The 20912-nt window shown below is 44.6% G+C and overlaps 1 protein-coding gene across 1 annotated transcript in view; it reads left to right on the top strand.

Moving 5' to 3' along the window:
* The first annotated feature begins 6679 nt into the window (after window positions 1-6679).
* Window positions 6680-20912, top strand: part of LOC121535477 — a 34605-nt gene continuing 20372 nt past the window's right edge. The window contains exon 1 of the mRNA XM_045205893.1: window positions 6680-6805. The gene's annotated coding sequence lies outside the window, so the exon portion shown is untranslated. The remainder of the gene's footprint in view (window positions 6806-20912) is intronic.

The following is a 20912-nucleotide window of genomic DNA, read 5'->3' as shown; positions in this document are numbered from 1 at the left end:
GTTGAAAATTTTTTTTTCACATATACAAACTATCATTTATACTGACAAAAGAAGATATGACCTCCGTGCTGGCACACTGATTTTATTTGAGAATGAGCTCATTTAGAATGCTGTAACTCTGATATGTAATGTAGGAGATTTGCTCACACATTTCTGTTTATGCTTTGTCTATCCACATTATGACTATAATAGAATGCGCATGCACTAAGCTAAGGTCCAAGCATTTCACATATCAGGAATTTAATAAGCAAATTAATCAATAATCAGTGACCCTATTCTATAATTTTCTGTTCTATTGTATTCGACAGTATATTCAAATCGTTATTTTAAGTTATTGTATCCTGTACTGTCCACAGCATCAGGTCTTTCTCTGCTCCTCTGCTTAGTATTCTAGTCCAGTCTCCTCATTGATAAAGAACAGCGTGCTGTCACCTGTCACATGGTAACGCCCAGAGGGCCAGCATAGAATCGGTGACGTGGACAGGCAGAGAAAAGCCAGAACCTCTCCCATCGGGTGCTAAATATAGCACCGCCCCCCTCCGCCCCCCTCCGCCCCCGCTTCATCCAGACTGCGTCAGACCTTTCCCGGCCCACCTGCCTGCCTCCATCCACCCACTCATGCACTCGCTCACTCCATCTTCTCTTCTCTGCAAGTGCAACTATCCTTCCTCCGCCCACTCATTCTATCCCTTCCTTTTCAGCTTCTGTCGTCCTCTTTCTCCTGTCCTCTTCCTAATAACAATAGGGATATTTGGGGATAGGGACAACGCTCTCTGTCTGAGTCTCTCTTTTTGTCTTTGTCTGTTTTTGTTTCTCTCTCTCTCTCTCTCTCTCTCTCTCTCTCTCTCTCTCTCTCTTTCTTTTATTCTCTCTCTTTTATTCTCTCTCTCTCTCTCTCGCTCTCTCTCTCTCTCTCTCTTTCTCTCTCTCTCTCTCTCTCTCTCTCTCTCTCTCTCTCTCTCTGTGAATCTCTCTCTGTGAATCTCTCTCTCAAATGCTCAAATGGAAATCCCACAGTGTTTGAGAGAGACAGCAGAGCAGAAGCGAGAGGGTGTTATTGTTGAATGTTGTTGCAGAGAGAATAACCCCCACTCACCACAGCCTCGATCTCAGCATGAATCGCAACCTCCCTCCCTGTGTAACTTGGATCTTATTCAGAATATTATTGTCCTTTAACGCACATTGCTACACCTCTTTTCTGTATATAACCTGACCAATAGTTCTCTTGAACTTTGGACCTGTAAGAGAGACATCAACAAGGGAAAAGCATGACGCATTTGCAGTTCAAGTTCAAGTTTTTATGACCATTTGTAATACATTAGAAACCTTACCTAAAGCTTCACAACGCAATACACAATACAGAAAATACAATTCATAGATGCATAACTGACATACATTTCAGTGGTTTGGGGTATTCTTCATTGAAGGTTGAATAAAAAGCCCTGTTGAGATAAAAACTTAGCCAGAAAAGTAGCTGATAATAGGTTCAATTTTTTGGAGGTTCTATGTCTAGCCTCATGTGGAGGAATCCATGTCCTCCATGGAATCCAGCAAGATTCCAGCAAGACACCAACAAGAACAATCCCAATATTCCAAAGTGGCTTCCTCTTCTCCTCTCATTCCCTGCATCTGTACTGATCTAGCAACCCAGGATAGATGAAAGTAGACCCCAACGAGACATTTTCCCCATTATACTCTATTGCTTTCATCCCCCCAATGTTTCCAGATCAGTGCAGATGAAGTAAAGGAGACGAGGAGAGGAAGCCAGTTTAGACTGTTGGGATGAACCCCGACCCGCAGGATGTCCTGTTCCCTGGAGCATGACAGCAGAGATGTTACATTGACGTCAGAAGACATGGAACACACTCCAAATTCCTCCTCTCCTCTCCAAATTTACCCTCCGTCCTCACATTCCTCCTCCCCCCTCCGTGGCCTTTCCTGGCTTCCCCCCTTTGTGGCCTTTCCCGGCACAGTTTTCCCAATGTCTCACCAGTCTGGAATGTTACCCCTCTCTCCTCGGAATTCCAGAATGCTGAGCTGACTTTTCAAGGAATTTTGTTTGTATAAGGCGGGTGGTCAGACAGACAGTATTTCTAACATAGACATTTATGTAGGCTATATGATTGTTTTCTTTAGTATATTCTGCAATTCCTAGAAAGAAAAGTAGTAACCTGCCATTCGATAGTATTGTCTATAGCCAGAACTCTGTCTATTCATCCCGTCCTGTAAGTCATTAAACACGTGTACAGTGCATTCGGAAAGTATTCAGACCCCTTGACTTTTTCCACATTTTGTTACGTTACAGCGTTATTCTAAAATTCATTAAATTGTTTTTCCCCCTCATCAACCTACACACATACCCCATAATGACAAAGTGAAAACAGGTTTTTAGACATTTTTGCAAATTATTCAAAAAGAAAAAACTTCAATATTACATTTACATAAGTATTCAGACCCTTTACTCAGTACTTTGTTGAAGCACCTTTGGCAGCGGCTACAGCCTCGATAATTATTGGGTATGACGCTACAAGCTTGGCACATCTGTATTTGGGGAGTTTCTCCCATTCTTTTCTGCAGATCCTCTCAAGCTCTGTCAGGTTGGATGGGGAGCATCACTGCAAAGCTATTTTCAGGTCTCTCCAGAGATGTTCGATCGGGTTCAAGTCCGGGCTCTGGCTGGGCCACTCAAGGACATTCAGAGACTTGTCCCGAAGCCACTCCTGCATTGTCTGGCTGTGCGCTTAGGGTCATTGTCCTGTTGGAAGGTGAACCTTCACCCCAGTCTGAGGTCCTGAGCACTCTGGAGCAGGTTTTCATCAAGGATCTGTCTGTACTTTGCTCCGTTCATCTTTCCCTAGATCCTGACACTTCTCCCAGTCCCTGCCGCTGAAAAACATCCCCACAGCATGATGCTGCCACCACCATGCTTCACCGTACGGATGGTGCCAGGTTTCCTCCAGACGTGACGCTTAGCATTCAGGCCAAATAGTTAAATCTTGGTTTCATCAGACCAGAGAATCTTGTTTCTCATGGTCTGAGAGTCCTTTAGGTGCCTTTTGGCAAACTCCAAGCGGGCTGTCATGTGCCTTTTACTGAGGAGTGGCTTCCGTCTGGCCACTCTACCATAAAGGCCTGATTGGTGGAGTGATGTAGAGATGGATGTCCTTCTGGAAGGTTCTCCCATCTCCACAAAGAAACTCTGAAGCTCTGTAAGAGTGACCATCGGGTTCTTGGTCACCTCCCTGACCAAGGCCCTTCTCCAGCAATTGCTCAGTTTGGCCTGGCAGCCAGCTCTAGGAAGAGTCTGGGTGGTTCCAAACTTCTTCAATTTAAGAATGATGGAGGCCACTGTGTTCTTGGGGACCTTCAATGCTGCAGACAGTTTTTGGTAGCCTTCCCTAGATCTGTGCCTCGACATAATCCTGTCTCTGAGCTTTACAGACAATTCCTTCAACCTCATGGCTTGGTTTTTGCTCTGACATGCACTGTCTACTGTGGGACCTTATATAGACATTTGTGGGCCTTTCCAAATCATGTCCAGTCAATTGAATTTACCACAGGTGGACTCCAATCAAGTTGTAGAAACATCTCAAGGATGATCAATTGAAACAGGATGCACATGAGCTCAATTTTTGACTCTCAAAGCAAAGGGTCTGAATACTTATGTAAATAAGGTATTATTTTATTGTTTTATTTTATACATTTGCTCAAATGTATAAAAACCTGTTTTTGCTTTGTCATTATGGGGTATAGTGTGGATTTTTTATTTATTTAATCAATTTTAGAATAAGGCTGTACCGTAACAAAATGTGGAAAAAGTCAAGTGGTCTGAATACTTTCCGAATGCACTGTAAACTCCTGAACTTCCAGTTCTTAAGCCATGTTGAGGAAAGTATATGAGTGAAGGAATGGCTTTCTTTCTATGGAAGATCTGAAAATAGACTGAATTTGGCAGCCCTTTGTTGAGTTATAGCATCGTTGTTCGAGTTATTTTGGGATGAAGGTACAGAAGTCCTTTTCTTTTTCTTTTTGGGGGGGATATATTTTTATACATTGCTTTTGGGTCAACCATCTGTTCTGAGTCACATGATCTACTGGTGAAACAGACGGCATGCCCACAAATACAACCCACACATTTACACCAACACAGAGGAACTCTCACACACACACTCACACACGCACGCACACAAAACATGATTATTGCATGGTATCTGAATGTATGACTTATGACTGATGATGACTTGACAGCCAAACATCCACAGGAAACTCTGCTGACTGGCAGACAAGCCAATTCCCCAGAATGCATGACTGATTGATCAACAACAGGAAGTGAGATGTGACTGCGTGTGCCCAAAGTCACCATTCTGAGAGAGGGAGGAAGTTCTTTCCCAACACTCTTACTAAACAGTCCTGTGCACTCTCTTTATCTCTCCCGCTTCATATTTCCACACAATGTCCTGGTTTTGGTCACTCATGAAACAATTAATGTGTAATATGTGTAATTTAGATGTCCTTTTAGAACGTCATGCATGACATAAAAAACTAGTTACAAACAATCCCCTCAGACATTTTTATGCCTCAGAAGTGGTCTAAAAACTCTCTCATGATCATTGATTTGGGGATGAACTATCCCTTTAAACCCAGTGTGTAGGCAAAACATTTCTACTGTGGGTGTTTTCATCCAGCCTGTGTGAAGCGTAGGAAGCTTTGATTGAATACGAAGGATGTGCTATTTGCAGAATTGAGATTCACAGTTGTTGCTATATTTAAACTAATTTCCATACAGTCTAAACATAACATTTTTATTCTTCCAGTGTTTTATGCTGAATAAAAATATAAATGCAACATGCATCAATTTCAACGATTTTACTGAGTTACAGTTCATATAAGAAAATCAGTCAATTAAAATAAATAAATTAGGCCCTAATCTATGGATTTCACATGACTGGGAATCCAGATATGCATCTTTGTCACAGATACCTTTAAAACAAGGTAAGGCGGGGATCAGAAAACCAGTCAGTATCTGGTGTGACCACCAGACCACTTGGGAGCCAGGTCCACCCACTGGGGAGCCAGGCCCAGCCAATCAGAATGTGTTTTCCCCCACAAAAGGGCTTTATTACATACAGAAATATTCCTCAGTTTCATCACCTGTCCGGGTGGCTGGTCTCAGACGATCCCGCAGGTGAAGAAGCCGGATGTGGAGGTCCTGGGCTGGCTTGGTTACACGTGGTCTGCGGTTGTGAGGCTGGTTGGACGTACTGCCAAATTCTCTAAAACGACATAGAGAAATGGTAGAGAAATGAACATTCAATTATCTGGCAACAGCTCTGGTGGACATTCCTGCAGTTAGCATGCCAATGGCACGCTCCCTCAAAACTTGAGACATCTATGGCATTGTGTTGTGTGACAAAACTGCACATTTTAGAGTAGCTTTTTATTGTCCCCAGCACAAGGTGCATCTATGCAATGATTATGCTTTAATCAACTGCTTGATATGCCACACCTGTCAGGTGGAAGGATTATCATGGCAAAGGAGAAATGATCACTAACAAATTTGTGCACAACATTTTAGAGAAATAAGCTTTTTGTGCTTATGGAACATTTCTGGGACATTTTATTTCAGTTCATGAAACATGGGAACAACACTTTAAATGTTGCTTTTATCTTTTTGCTCAGTATGTGTTCCCATTGTTCAGGTAAAGGTTTTGGAGCGACACATCCTTTGGCTTTCGTAAAAAAGTGCTGTCGTTGAGCAAACAGAATAAACCTTGGCCTAGTCCCCCATTGACATCAATAAATGACAACAAATTCATCTGAATTGCAAGTTAGGATTCTCCCTACCCTAAACCCTAACCTTAACCTTAACCTTAACCTTAACCTTAACCATAACCATATCCATAACCTTAACCTTAACCTTAACCTTAACCTTAACCTTAACCTTAACCTTAACCTTAACCATTACAGTAAGCATTTTACATTTCAACTTCAACGGTTTATGGACGTCCCAAGGATCCCAAATAGCACGGACCCTATCAGGAACGAGCCTGGCCCTTGACTAGTCAACACAGATGTTGAAGTATCTCAAATTCATATGGATTACAGTTCCCATTCATACTGAGATTGTTGTGAGGTCAAGACGTAGCAATGTTCTGTGTAAGCCATCTTATCGTTTTATAGAAAGTAAACTGGACCTCAATTCAAGTGTTGTTGGCCGGTCCACAATTGCGCTATGGTGCAACAATACCACCATGTGGGTATAAGACGAAACTGCATGAGGTGAATATATGCAACATCTCAATTGGTTCATGAACTTTCTATCATGGTTATGATATTATCACGGGCATTAATTACCTCCGTTATAGGTGTGTCATGAGTAATCAAGACAGGTAATGAAATGAACTATCAAAAATATTTCACCTGCAAATCTCACTGACTGTGCTTGCTGATCTTTGTTTTTCGTTTAGCAAAAGAAGATCAATGATATCATTAAATCAATAAAACAATGATATCAAAATCTTTGTTTTACATCTTTGTGCGAGGGCTATTATGAATAGAATACATTATTCCCACGCGCCTCGCGTAAAAGTGCACGGACCACCAGTGTCTGTTCCATCTCACATCTTCGCCGTCTTCGTCACGTGGTGTTTTCAGGAGCGGGCTGTGGGTGTGTCTTATCGCGTGCGGTTTCATTCATAACTAAAATCGGCATTTAACGCCCAAATTAAACTATGCGGGGAAGGCTGACGCTATTTGCGTGTGATGGACAGCGTCAAATGGACCACATTAAGTAGCCTAGAATAAGGTAAGTGCGTCTCCATAGTGCGCTTTCGCTTTTATCCATACAGACAATCCATCTGTTGCCTTTGATTTATGATTGAATTATGTATTCTAGAAGAATGGATGGATAGTGAACACTACAGATTGTAGCCTACTCTGAAACAGTTTACATTTAGTTATTCCAGCACTGCCCTATATATCAAGTAGGCTAGACGAATTTGGGGTAGTAGGGGATGTGATGTGGATAGGGATAGCGATCCATACTGTAGAATACAATTTACCACACATATTGCTGATAAATCTCGGTATGTCGCCACACCATTGCGATGAAAATGATACAGCGATGTGAGGAGAGCACACGTCTGATTGTGAAGTTTTCCATAGCCTATGCAGTGCAATAATCACTTTTGTTACGTAAAAGGCTACAATCATTGCCGATGATGGTCAAATATATTCGATATGATATTTTGCTGATAATTCACACCGCTTGGCTGTTTTCTGTAAGATGTGTGTCAAATATAAGATGGTGCATAAATGTGCAACGATTTCCTTGATCAGCGGTTTATCGGAAGAAAGGATGCTGAGATGAGCGCTGTCTCAGCACCAACCGGAGGAGAGCTAGCGCGCTTCGGTTATCATCAAGACAAGAGGGAAAGAAACTGGGGGGTTGCTTCAATGCATGACAAGACATGATGTGACGTTATTTCAAATGTTTCATATGTAGAATGTGCTAGAATATCCACTGACTTTCTTCTTGTTGCCTTGCCAATATTTCTGATGCCCAGAAAGCATGATATTATATGTATATTATAGGGAGGAACATTACATTAGTTCAGTAATAATTAAAAAGTTAGAACAAAGCCTTTAATTAGGCCTTGTCCAAGGATCTGGATCACATCATGCCACTTTCACCTGCTGTGACACATTAGCCCTCATCTCTGATGTGGCAGGCTTCACTCACAGCAAGTGTGCTAGACTTCTGCTGTTTCCGCAAGTACAGGCATATCTCTGATTATTTCAGGGGCAATCTATAGTCTTACAATGGTATGATTCCCCCAGAGGGGAATAAGGGAGGAGAAAGCTGCACTCACTAGATCACTTTGCCTTGAAGAAGTGTTAATTTTGGCACCATTTTTTAGATTTAGCCAAAAATAGAATTATGTCTTAGTCACATTTTTGTCATTTGAATAATAATTTAGTCTAGTTATTGTCAAAATGACGAAAACAGTGGGCCATTTTAGTCAACTAAACGTCCTTTCATTTTAGTCACATTTGAGTCACATCACATTTGTATTGCCTCTAACCTATAGTAAACATAAATCACTGACTTCCATGTGCTCAAACATACATAGCCTTGTCAACATATATTTCTACATAACGGCCCCCAGTAGCTCAGTTGGTAGAGCATGGCGTTTGCAACGCCAGGGTTGTGGGTTCGATTCCCACGGGGGGCCAGTATGAAAATGTAAGTCGTTCTGGATAAGAGCGTCTGCTAAAATGTAAATGTAATAACAACATATCGCATGATTCTCTTCCCAACAGCCAAATTGGCAGAAGAACACATTACTCAGCAGCAGATAGAAAATCACACGTCTCCAGACTAACATTTCTCCTGGTGGCACTAGTGCCGCTAACATCTGAAGTTGGTGGCACCAGCCCATGATTTGGTAGCACCATTTCCCCCCCTCGGCATCACGCAATAGAAAACATTTGTAATCACCTTATAAAGTCATTCACAGTGCTGTAGACTGTGTAATGGACTACTGAGATGGTAGGCTATTCATTTACATTTACGTCATTTAGCAGACACTCTTATCCAGAGCGACTTACAAATTGGTGCATTCAACTTATGATAGCCAGTGGGACAACCACTTTTTTTTTTTTTATTGGGGGTTGGGGTAGAAGTATTACTTTTATACTATTCCAGGTATTCCTTAAAGAGGTAGGGTTTCAAGTGTCTCCGGAAGGTAGGGTTTCAAGTGTCTCCGGAAGGTGGTCAGTGACTCCGCTGTCCTGGCGTCGTGGGGGAGCTTGTTCCACCATTGGGGTGCCAGAGCAGCGAATAGCTTTGACTGGGCTGAGCGGGAACTGTGCTTCCGTAGAGGTAGGGGGGCTAGCAGGCCAGAGGTGGATGAAAGTAGTGCCCTCGTTTGGGTGTAGGGTCTGATCAGAGCCTGAAGGTAAAGAGGTGCCGTTCCCCTCACAGCTCCGTAGGCAAGCACCATGGTCTTGTAGTAGATGCGAGCCTCAACTGGAAGCCAGTGGAGTGTGCGGAGGAGCGGGGTGACATGAGAGAACTTGGGAAGGTTGAACACCAGAAAGTTGTATTTTTTAGTGATCCAATTGACATTTTAGTCCTTTAGCAGACACTCTTATCCAGAGCGACTTACAATTAGTGAGTGCATACATTTTCCATACTGGCCCCCCGTGGGAATCGAACCCACAACCCTTGTGTTATTGAATACATAATGTATGTTGTTTCATCTAACATGTCCAAGCAGGAATGCAATATAATTTTATGTGCAAGTGCAACCTAATCCAGTGATAGTCATGAATTGTGGGTTGACAATAGGATATTGTTGTTCTATTTTACTGTTAAAATAGGGCTCCAGAATTTTCTGAATTTTGTTGTTCAATAGAGTTGAATTTACCTGCATCTTTATGTGCTCTAATATCATAGGCTAATTTATTTTGGGTCTAATTCACCAAGAGGAAGTGAAAACTCAAAACACATTAGCTAGATCGCTAAGACTAAATATAATACCCACTGCTACTAGTCATGTATTAATCTAACAGTAAATGTCCTAAACAAAATGTTGCAGTTGTAGCCTGCTACCCTATGCACTCTGACTGCATCGATTGTTGTTTTTATATAATTAGAAACATGAATGTGTTGGTAATTCCAAATTGTTTGCAAAGTCAATTTACACACAGCACTGACACTCACACTTACCCCACCAGACATGCCACCTTTTCACAGTCCCCATTCCAGATCAATTTCAAGGAAACGTACAGTATTATACAGAGCCATGATTGCATGGAACTCCCTTCAATCTTATATAGCGCAAGTGAACAGCAAACCTGGTTTCAAAAAACAAATAAAGCAACACCTCACTGCCTCTCCCCAACGTGACCTACTTTTTGTGTGTGTAATTGATAGATGCACACATACGCCCAATCACACACTACATTTTAGTCATTTAGCAGACGCTCTTATCCAGAGCGACTTACAGTTAGTGAGTGCATACATTATTTTATTTTTTCATACCCCCCGTGGGAATCGAACCCACAACCCTGGCGTTGCAAACGCCAAACTCTACCAACTGAGCTACATCCCTGCCGGCCATTCCCTCCCCTACTCTAGACAACGCTGGGTCAATTGTGCGCCGCCCCATGGGTCTCCCGGTCGCGGCCGGCTACGACATAGACCACTGCGCCACTCGGAAGGCGTTAATGTTTTTAATTTCTGTAAATTGTAAAGTATTTTGTCTGTAATGTCTTTTCCGTTGTGTCTGTCCCCAGTAAGACTAGCTTTCACCATTGGCATCTGCTAATGGGGATCCTAATAAAATACAATAAAACAAATAAAAATCACTCACAATGGCGGATGCGTAATTCCGCATTTCGCGCTTTGTATCTTAAAGGCATATCAAATATCTTGGTTGTAAAATAGTTGCTATATGAGCTCAATATTAAGAGATGACAAATAAAACATACACCGACAGAAAACTGAGAACAACAGTATTTGCATCTAAGGTTTGTGTTTCCAGTGATTGGATTTTGAAATGTAATAAAATCAGAAGCCTTTTTTTTATCTCTCCCGGAGCTCACATTGGGGGAGAGGGAGAGAGAGTGGCTCGCTCATTACAGCAGCAGGCCCCATAAAAAGATAAGTAAAGTGGCTCCAAACGTTGCCCCTTTTTCTACTGGGAGCTTGTACCACCAGGAGAGTATGGTGTGTGCCTTATTTACATCAATGATGTGTTGCTGCCAGATTGGAAACAGTTCCATTTCTCCAAAAACTCTTGTCCAGTCAATTTACTAGTCAGATTTTAGGGACAGATCGAAATTTACTGGTGGTTCAAAATAGGGGAGGGTTGTCAAAGTTATATGTTTTCTTTGGGGAGGGTTGTGTGTTTTTTTGGGGGGGCACAGGGGAGGGTAGTCAAACAATGGCTTGACTTCCTTTTGATATTACCCTAATAAAGCTTAGAAACGTTTGTGAAGGTTTGGTAGGGTGTGGTTATTATTAAGCTTTAGCTACTGCAGGCCTATGATATGAAGGCAGTGCACCCCGGGGCTCCAACTGACTCCAACAGTTGAACTTGAGGTGAGGAAGACTGTTTCAGGCCCACCAGAGTTACACCTATAATCTAACAATATAATGCTTATCTTTATACAAAATATTAGGGATAGAAAATTTACGAATTACCCTCTTTCTGTACGTCTATATCTGTATCTGTAAACGCAGTAGCCATCTGACATAAATAAATACATGTTGGTGTCATAGCATGTCACCGGCATACAGTGCATTTGGAAAGTATTCAGACCCCTTCACTTTTTCCACATTTTGTTACCTTACAGCCTTATTCTAAAATTGATCAAATTGGTTTTCCCCTCATCAATCTACACACAATACCCCATGATGACAAAGCAAAAACAGGTTTTTAGACATTTAGTGCTGCACAGCTATTTTCAGGTCTCGCTAGAGATGTTCGATCAGGTTCAAGTCCGGGCTCCGGCTGGGCCACTAAAGGACATTCAGAGACTTGTCCCGAAGCCACTCCTGCGTTGTCTTGGCTGTGTGCTTAGGGTCATTGTCCTGTTGGAAGGGGAACCTTCGCCCCAGTCTGAGGTTCTGAGCGCTCTGGAGCAGGTTTTCATCAAGGATCTCTCTGTACTTTGCTCTTTTCATCTTTCCCTCGTTCCTGACTCCCAGTCGCTACCGCTGAAAAACATCCCCACAGCATGATGCTGCCACAACCATGCTTCACCGTAGGGATGGTGCCATGTTCTTCAAGTGGTGTCACAAACCGTGCTAGAACTCCGGTCTCAGATGTGGAGAGCTGGGGGTAATACCCATTAGCCACAGAGGAGGTGTAGTAGGACCCAAATGAAACACCCAAGGCAATACTCCAGGCCAGTAGATTTAATGTAAAAACAAAGGTTCTTCGCCATTCACAAATAGTCCAACAAAAGTTCTTCTCAGAAAGAGGTATGTTAACAAAACAGGAGGCAAAACAAAATAACTCCACGAGGGGAGAAAAACAAACTAAAGATAACTTAGAAAACCTTACTTGGAAAGACACGGTGGAACAAAGCAGGAGACACATAGCCAGGACTCAATAACCAAGTGAGAAACAAGGGGAAAACACACAGCTAAAATACACAAGGGGAAACAAGGCACAGGTGACCTGGATCAAGCTAATTAGGACACACGAGGAAGAACTAAGGCAGAGGGGAACACAGATGACCTCTAGAGGCCCGGAGACAAACAGGAGGCAGGAAGCTGACAAGTGGAGTCACAAAAACCATCAAGCGCTATGGTGAAACTGGCTCTCATGAGGACCACCACAGGAATGGAAGACCCAGAATTACCTCTGCTGCAGAGGATAAGTTCATTAGAGTTACCAGCCTCAGAAACTGCAGCCCAAATAAATGCTTCACAGAGTTCAAGTAACAGACACATGTCAACATCAACTGTTCAGAGTAGACTGTGTGAATCAGGCCTTCATGGTCGAATTGCTGCAAAGAAACCACTACTAAAGGACACCAACAAGAAGAAGAGACCTGCTTGGGCCAAGAAACACAAGCAATGGACATTAGACCTGTGGAAATATGTTTTTTTTGTATTTTTGGTTCCAACCGCCGTGTCTTTGTGAGACGCGGTGTGGGTGAACGGATGATCTCTGCATGTGTAGTTCCCACAGTAAAGCATGGAGGAGGAGGTGTTTTGGTGTGGGGGTGATTTGCTGGTGACACTGTCTGTGATTTATTTATATTTCAAGGCACGCTTAACCAGCATGGCTACCACAGCATTCTGCAGCGACACGCCATCCCATCTGGTTTGGGCTTAGTGGGACTATCATTTGTTTTTCAACAGGACAATGACCCAACACACCTCCAGGCTGGGTAAGGGCTATTTTACCAAGAAGGAGAGTGATAGATGACCTGGCCTCCACAATCCCCCGACCTCAACCCAATTGAGATGGTTTGAGATGAGTCGGACGGCAGAGTGAAGGAAAAGCAGTCAACAAGTGCTAAGCATATGTGGGAACTCCTTCAAGACTGTTGGAAAAGCATTTCAGTTGAAGCTGGTTGAGAGAATGCCAAGAGTGTGCAAATCTGTCATCAAGGCAAAGGGTGGCTATTTGAAGAATCTCAAATAAAAAATATATTTAGATTTGTTTAAAAAAAATTTGGTTACTACATTATTCCATATGTGTTATTTCATAGTTTTGATATCTTCACTATTATTCTACAATGTAGAAAATAGTAAAAATAAAGAAAAACCTTTGAATGAGTAGGTGTGTCCAAACTTTTGACTGGTACTGTAGGTAAATAATGAATTTCATTTTTTCATTTTTAATAAATTAGCAAAAGACGCTGAGGTATTGTGTGTAGATTGATGAGGGAATTTTTTTATCGATATTAGAATTCTGCTGTAATGTATTCAAAATGTGGAAAAAGTGAAGTGGTCTGAATACTTTCCGAATGCACTGTATATTTATTTCTGGGGTTAGGCCTAAGCTTCTCTTCCTTTGTGTGTGTGTGTATACATATATATATATATATATATATATATATATATATATATATATATATTGAAAATATGAATATTATACAGTGGACAGCTACGCCTATAGGTCTTTGCATGCAATGCCCTGATACATTTAGTGCTCAAATCTCTGACAGTTTAACCGTGAAGTGGACCGTTATTGTTTTAGGAAAGTAGCCAATATATATATATATATACATACAGTGAGGGAAAAAAGTATTTGATCCCCTGCTGATTTTGTACGCTTGCCCACTGACAAAGAAATGATCAGTCTATAATTTTAATGGTAGGTTTATTTGAACAGTGAGAGACAGAATAACAACAAAATAATCCAGAAAAACGCATGTCAAAAATGTTATAAATTGATTTGCATTTTAATGAGGGAAATAAGTATTTGACCCCCTCTCAATCAGAAAGATTTCTGGCACCCAGGTGTCTTTTATACAGGTAACGAGCTGAGATTAGGAGCACACTCTTAAAGGGAGTGCTCCTAATCTCAGCTTGTTACCTGTATAAAAGACACCTGTCCACAGAAGCAATCAATCAATCAGATTCCAAACTCTCCACCATGGCCAAGACAAAATAGCTCTCCAAGGATGTCAGGGACAATATTGTAGACCTACACAAGGCTGGAATGGGCTACAAGACCATCGCCAAGCAGCTTGGTGAGAAGGTGACAACAGTTGGTGCGATTATTCGCAAATGGAAGAAACACAAAATAACTGTCAATCTCCCTCGGCCTGAGGCTCCATGCAAGATCTCACCTCGTGGAGTTGCAATGATCATGAGAATGGTGAGGAATCAGCCCAGAACTACACGGGAGGATCTTGTCAATGATCTCAAGGGAGCTGGGACCATAGTCACCAAGAAAACAATTGGTAACACACTACGCCGTGAAGGACTGAAATCCTGCAGCGCCCGCAAGGTCCCCCTGCTCAAGAAACACATATACAGGCCCGTCTGAAGTTTGCCAATGAACATCTGAATGATTCAGAGGAGAACTGGGTGAAAGTGTTGTGGTCAGATGAGACCAAAATAGAGCTCTTTGGCATCAACTCAACTCGCCGTGTTTGGAGGAGAAGGAATGCTGCCTATGACCCCAAGAACACCATCCCCACCGGAAAACATGGAGGTGGAAACATTATGCTTTGGGGGTGTTTTTCTGCTAAGGGGACAGGGCAACTTCACCGCATCAAAGGGATGATGGACGGGGCCATGTACCGTCAAATCTTGGGTGAGAACCTCCATCCCTCAGCCAGGGCATTGAAAATGGGTCGTGGATGGGTATTCCAGCATGACAATAACCCAAAACACACGGCCAAGGCAACAAAGGAGTGGCTCAAGAAAAAAGCACATTAAGGTCCTGGAGTGGCCTAGCCAGTCTCCAGACCTTAATCCCATAGAAAATCTGTGGAGGGAGCTGAAGGTTTGAGTTGCCAAACGTCAGCCCCGAAACCTTAATGACTTGGAGAAGATCTGCAAAGAGGAGTGGGACAAAATCCCTCCTGAGATGTGTGAAAACCTGGTGGGCAACTACAAGAAACGTCTGACCTCTGTGATTGCCAACAAGGGTTTTGCCACCAAGGACTAAGTCATTTTTTGCAGAGGGGTCAAATACTTATTTCCCTCATTAAAATGCAAATCAATTCATAACATTTTTGACATGCGTTTTTATGGATTTTTTTGTTGTTATTCTGTCTCTCACTGTTCAAATAAATCTACCATTAAAATTATAGACTGATCATGTCTTTATCAGTGGGCAAACGTACAAAATCAGCAGGGGATCAAATACTTTTTTCCCTCACTGTATATATATATATAAAGTTCTGCATATGCTACACATCGAAACACAAGGAATAGTGTTTTTGTAATTTCTGTATCTACAGTTGAAGTCGGAAGTTTACATACACTTAGGTTGGAGTCATTAAAACTTGTTTTTCAACCACTCCACAAATTTCTTTTTATCAAACTATAGTTTTCTACTTTGTGCATGACACAAGTAATTTTTCCAACAATTGTTTACAGACAGATTATTTCACTTATAATTCACTGTATCACAATTCCAGTGGATCAGAAGTTTACATACACTAAGTTGACTGTGCCTTTAAACAGCTTGGAAAATTCCAGAAAATGATGTCATGGCTTTAGAAGCTTCTGGTAGGCTAATTTACATAATTTGAGTCAATTGGAGGTGTACCTGTGGATGTATTTCAAGGCCTACCTTCAAACTCAGTGCCTCTTTGCTTGTCATCATGGGAAAATCAAAAGAAATCAGCCAAGACCTCATAAATTATTTTGTAGACCTCCACAAGTCTGGTACATCCTTGGGAGCAATTTCCAAACGCCTGAAGGTACCACGTTCATCTGTACAAACAATAGTACGCAAGTATAAACACCTTGGGACCACACAGCCGTCATACCGCTCAGGAAGGGGACACGTACTGTCTCCTAGAGATGAACGTACTTTGGTGCGAAACGTGCAAATCAATCCCAGAACAACAGCAAAGGACCTTGTGAAGATGCTGGAGGAAACAGGTACAAAAGTATCTATATCCACAGTAAAACGAGTCCTATATCGACATAACCTGAAAGGCCGCTCAGCAAGGAAGAAGCCACTGCTCCAAAACCGCCATAAAAAAGCCAGACTAAGGTTTGCAACTGCACATGGGGACAAAGATCTTACTTTTTGGAGAAATATCCTCTGGTCTGATGAAACAAAAATAGAACTGTTTGGCCATAATGACCATCGTTATGTTTGGAGGAAAAAGGGGGTTCCTTGCAAGCCGAAGAACACCATCCCAACCGTGAAGTATGGGGGTGGCAGCATCATGCTGTGAGGGTGCTTCGCTGCAGGAGGGACTGGTGCACTTCACAAAATAGATGGCATCATGAAGAAGGAAAATTATGTGGATATATTGAAGCAACATCTGAAGACATCAGTCAGGAAGTTAAAGCTTGGTTGCAAATGGGTCTTCCAAATGAACAATGACCCCAAGCATACTTCCAAAGTTGTGGCAAAATGGCTTAAGGACAACAAAGTCAAGGTATTGGAGTGGCCATCATAAAGCCCTGACCTCAATCGTATAGAACATTTGTGGGCAGAACTGAAAAAGCATGTGCGAGCAAGGAGGCCTACAAACCTGACTCAGTTACACCAGCTCTGTCAGGAGGAATGGGCCAAAATTCACCCAACTTATTGTGGGAAGCTTGTGGAAGGCTAACCGAAACGTTTGACCCAAGTTAAACAATTTAAAGGCAATGCTACCAAATACTAATTGAGTGTATGTAAACTTCTTGTAACGATCCCGGCAGTCTGAGTCGGGTCCTGTCTGTGGACTAGTTTTTCTGCTCGTGATCTCCAGTTTCCCGAGGGTTCTGGAACGCTCCGGGGAGCTCTCTTGATTTCCGCACCTGCATCCCATCAGCAATCTGCACACCTGGTCCTGATCATCACCCTTCTTAGGCTCTGGCCTAACATCCATTCCCTGCCGGATCGTTAGCCATGAACAGTAGGTTTACCAGAGTATCAGTCTTAGAGCTTCTAGCGTTAGTTTTGTTGTTTTGCACCTTGTTGGTTTGTTGTTTACTTACCTCCGTTTTTGTTCCATCTGCAGTCACTCGTCCGGAACCTTCATCCAACCTCTGCCTGGTGGTCGGCGGCTGCCGAGCCATGATTGGATCAACCACTGCACCCCCAACAACTAATCAACGCCGCCCGCTCTGTTCCCTGGATTATTCAGCATCACTCTTGACTTTGTAAATAAACACTCACCTTCGTTTCAACTTACCTTGTCCTGGTCTGCTTCTGGGTTCTGGCTTTGTAACTCGTGACAGAACGATCCGGCCAGTAATGAACCCAGCGGACCTGGACTCTGTTCGCCATGCCATTACCCATCAGGAGAAGATGTTGGGCCATCATAGCACGGAGCTACAGGAGATCGCGTTGGCAGTTCGGAACCTTTCTACCGGTCTGACGGAGGTCCAGAACCAGCGCAAGTTTCCGGTGGAGGATCCACTACCGGTTTCACCCATCTCGCCTGCCGCGTCTGGAGCGGTGTCCTTCCGTGAGCCCAAGGTTCCGACGCCGGATAAATATGAGGGGGAGCTGGGAAGATGCCGTTCTTTCCTTATGCAGTGTGGGTTAGTGTTCGATCTACAGCCCTACTCTTATGCCACAGACCAGGCTAGGATAGCCTTTGTGATTGAGTTGCTGCGTGGTCGAGCGCTGGAGTGGGCTTCAGCCGTTTGGGAACGACAAGACCCCTGCATGGCTTCATACCAGGGGTTCACGGCCGAGCTGAGGAAGCTTTTCGACCATTCCGTCCGAGGGAGGGACGCAGCTAGGCGCCTGTTTTCGCTTCACCAAGGAACTCGCAGCGTGGCCGACTTCGTGATCGAGTTCAAGACGTTGGCTGTGGAGAGTGGGTGGAATGAGGAGTCTCTGCAAGCGGCCTTTTACCAGGGTCTGTCGGAGCAGCTCAAGGATGAGTTGATCTCCTATCCGGAGCCCTAGTGACCTGGACAGCTTGGTAGCCTTGTCTATTCGGGTGGATAATCGAGTCCGAGAGCGAAGGAGGGGAGAAGCAATGGGGTCCGTCCAATCGATCAGCTTCTCAGGTTCCAGTCGGGTCGGGATTGGACCAGAATACGTCGATCATCGTCCACCACACAGGATTAGTGGAGAGGTCCTGTCTCCCGATTCGGAACCAATGCAAGTAGGGCGGCACGGGTTAACCAAGGAGGAACGCCAACTCAGACGTAGGGACTAACTGTTGCCTCTACTGTGGTGGTTCGGGACATTACCCGCCACCTGTTCCCGGCGGTCGTCAAACTGCGCGCTCGCTAAAGTTGGGAGGACTTTTAGCGAGCCAGTTTCGACCTCTCAATACCTCTGTCAGACCCCCGTTTCCGGCTACCCTTGTGAACAGGAATCAGAGCTTAGCGATTAACGCTTTATCGATTCAGGTGCCGATGGAAGCTTTCTTGATGCCGAGTTGGTGGAACAGCTGGGGCTTTCCAAGGAGCAATTGCCGGAAGCCATTGAAGCGACCACTCTGAACGGCAGTAGTCTGGCACGTATCACGATGAGGACTGAACCGGTTAAGATGCTGTTGTCGGGGAATCATTCGGAGATGATTTCATTCTTCATTCTGCCGTCTTCCCATGTTCCTCTGGTCCTTGGATACCCCTGGCTGAAGGAACACAATCCCACGTTCGATTGGGTGACGGGCAAGGTAACGAGTTGGAGCCTTGATTGTCATGCTAACTGTCTCAAGACTGCCTGTCCCCATTCGGTTCCCAGTCAGGTGATTGAGGCTAAACCCCCAGATTTGTCCCTGGTCCCCGAGACATATCACGATTTGGGGGAAGTGTTCAGTAAGCAGAAGGCTCTGTCACTCCCTCCCCACCGACCATATGATTGTGCCATCAACCTGTTCCCTGGAGCTGTCTACCCCAAGGGAAGGTTATACAGTATCTCCCGCCCTGAACGTGAGGCTTTGGAGACCTACATCAAGGAGTCCCTAGCTGCTGGTCTCGTTCGTCCCTCGTCATCACCCCTGGGGGCAGGATTCTTCTTTGTGGGTAAGAAGGATGGCTCTCTTCGACCGTGTATTGATTATCGGGGTTGAATGACATCACGGTCAAGAACAAGTATCCCCTGCCCTTGATGAGTTCTGCCTTCGACTCCTTACAGGGTGCTACGGTGTTCACCAAGCTAGACCTACGCAATGCGTATCACATGGTCCGGATCAGAGAGGGAGACGAGTGGTTGACGGGTTTCAATACACCGATGGGTCACTTCGAGTATCAGGTGATGCCGTTTGGACTGACCAATGCTCCAGCGGTATTCCAGAGTATGGTGAACGACGTCCTGAGAGATATGACCGGTCTCTTTGTGTTTGTTTATCTGGATGACATTCTGATCTTCTCGAAGGAACCTTCCGACCACGTCCAGCATGTCCGGCAGGTTCTGCAGCGATTGTTGGAGAATCGCCTGTTCGTGAAGGCCGAGAAGTGCGAGTTTCACGCCCACACGACATCCTTTCTCTGGTACATCATCTCCAGGGGAGAGATTAGGATGGACCAGGAGAAGGTTAGAGCGGTTCTGGAATGGGCCCAGCCCGGTACGAGATTGCAGCTCCAGAGATTTTTGGGGTTTGCGAATTTCTACCGCAGATTCATCCGGGATTACAGCCGTGTGGCCGCTCCGTTAACTGCCTTGACTTCCAGTATCAGGAGCTTCAAGTGGAATCCGGAGGCGGATCGAGCGTTTCTGGATTTGAAGAGGCGATTCACCAACGCACCGATTCTCTCTCAACCGGACACGGCCCGTCAGTTCGCCGTTGAAGTGGACGCGTCTGATGTGGGAGTTGGCGCCATCCTGTCGCAGCGATGCTCCACGGACAGTAAACTCCATCCCTGCGCCTACTACTCGTCGCCTTTCGCCTGCGGAGAGGAATTACGATGTGGGTAACCGGGAGCTTCTCGCGGTGAAACTTGCCTTGGAGGAGTGGCGCCACTGGTTGGAGGGGGCGGAGCAACCGTTTATTGTCTGGACTGACCACAAGAATCTTGCTTACGTGCAATCGGCTAGACGTCCTCAACTCCCGTCAGGCCAGGTGGTCGTTGTTTTTCGGACGATTCAATTTTTCCCTGACGTTCCGACCTGGATCTAAGAACGGCAAGGCGGACGCCTTGTCTCGGATGTTCTCCAAGACGGAGGAGAGTGGGTCCAAGACCGAGACAATTCTCCCCCCGGAACTGCGTCGTGGGAGCTGTTAGGTGGAAGATTGAGGAGGAGGTGATGGCGGCCCTTCGGACGCAGCCCGGTCCCGGTAACGGTCCACCCGGGTCGGTTGTTTGTGCCTGAGTCGGTTCGTCCTGCGGTCCTCAAATGGTCCCACGCCAGCAAGATGGCTTGTCACCCTGGCGTGGCTCGGACGATGGCGTTTCTTCGCAGACGCTTTTTGGTGGCCTGCCATGGCCGAGGATACTCTGGGTTATGTTGCTGCCTGTCCAGTGTGTGCGCAGAATAAGAGTACCAATCGGCCCAGCTCTGGACTACTTCACCCCTTCCTATTCCCCGGCGACCATGGTCGCATCTGGCCCTGGACTTTGTCACTGGGTTGCCCGCTTCTGAGGGGAACACGGTCGTTCTGACTATCGTGGACAGATTCAGCAAGTTCGCCCACTTTGTGCCAATTGCCAAGCTTCCCTCTGCCTCGGAGACGTCCGAGATCCTGGTTAGGGAGGTTTTCAGGGTCCACGGTTTGCCCAGTGATATCGTTTCCGACCGTGGCCCTCAGTTTACCTCTGCTGTCTGGAAGTCCTTCTGTTTGGCCATTGGAGCGAC

The sequence above is a fragment of the Coregonus clupeaformis genome, chromosome 21 (assembly GCF_020615455.1).
Source record: "Coregonus clupeaformis isolate EN_2021a chromosome 21, ASM2061545v1, whole genome shotgun sequence".
NCBI lineage: Eukaryota > Metazoa > Chordata > Actinopteri > Salmoniformes > Salmonidae > Coregonus > Coregonus clupeaformis.
This window is presented reverse-complemented; position numbering and strand designations above follow the sequence as displayed.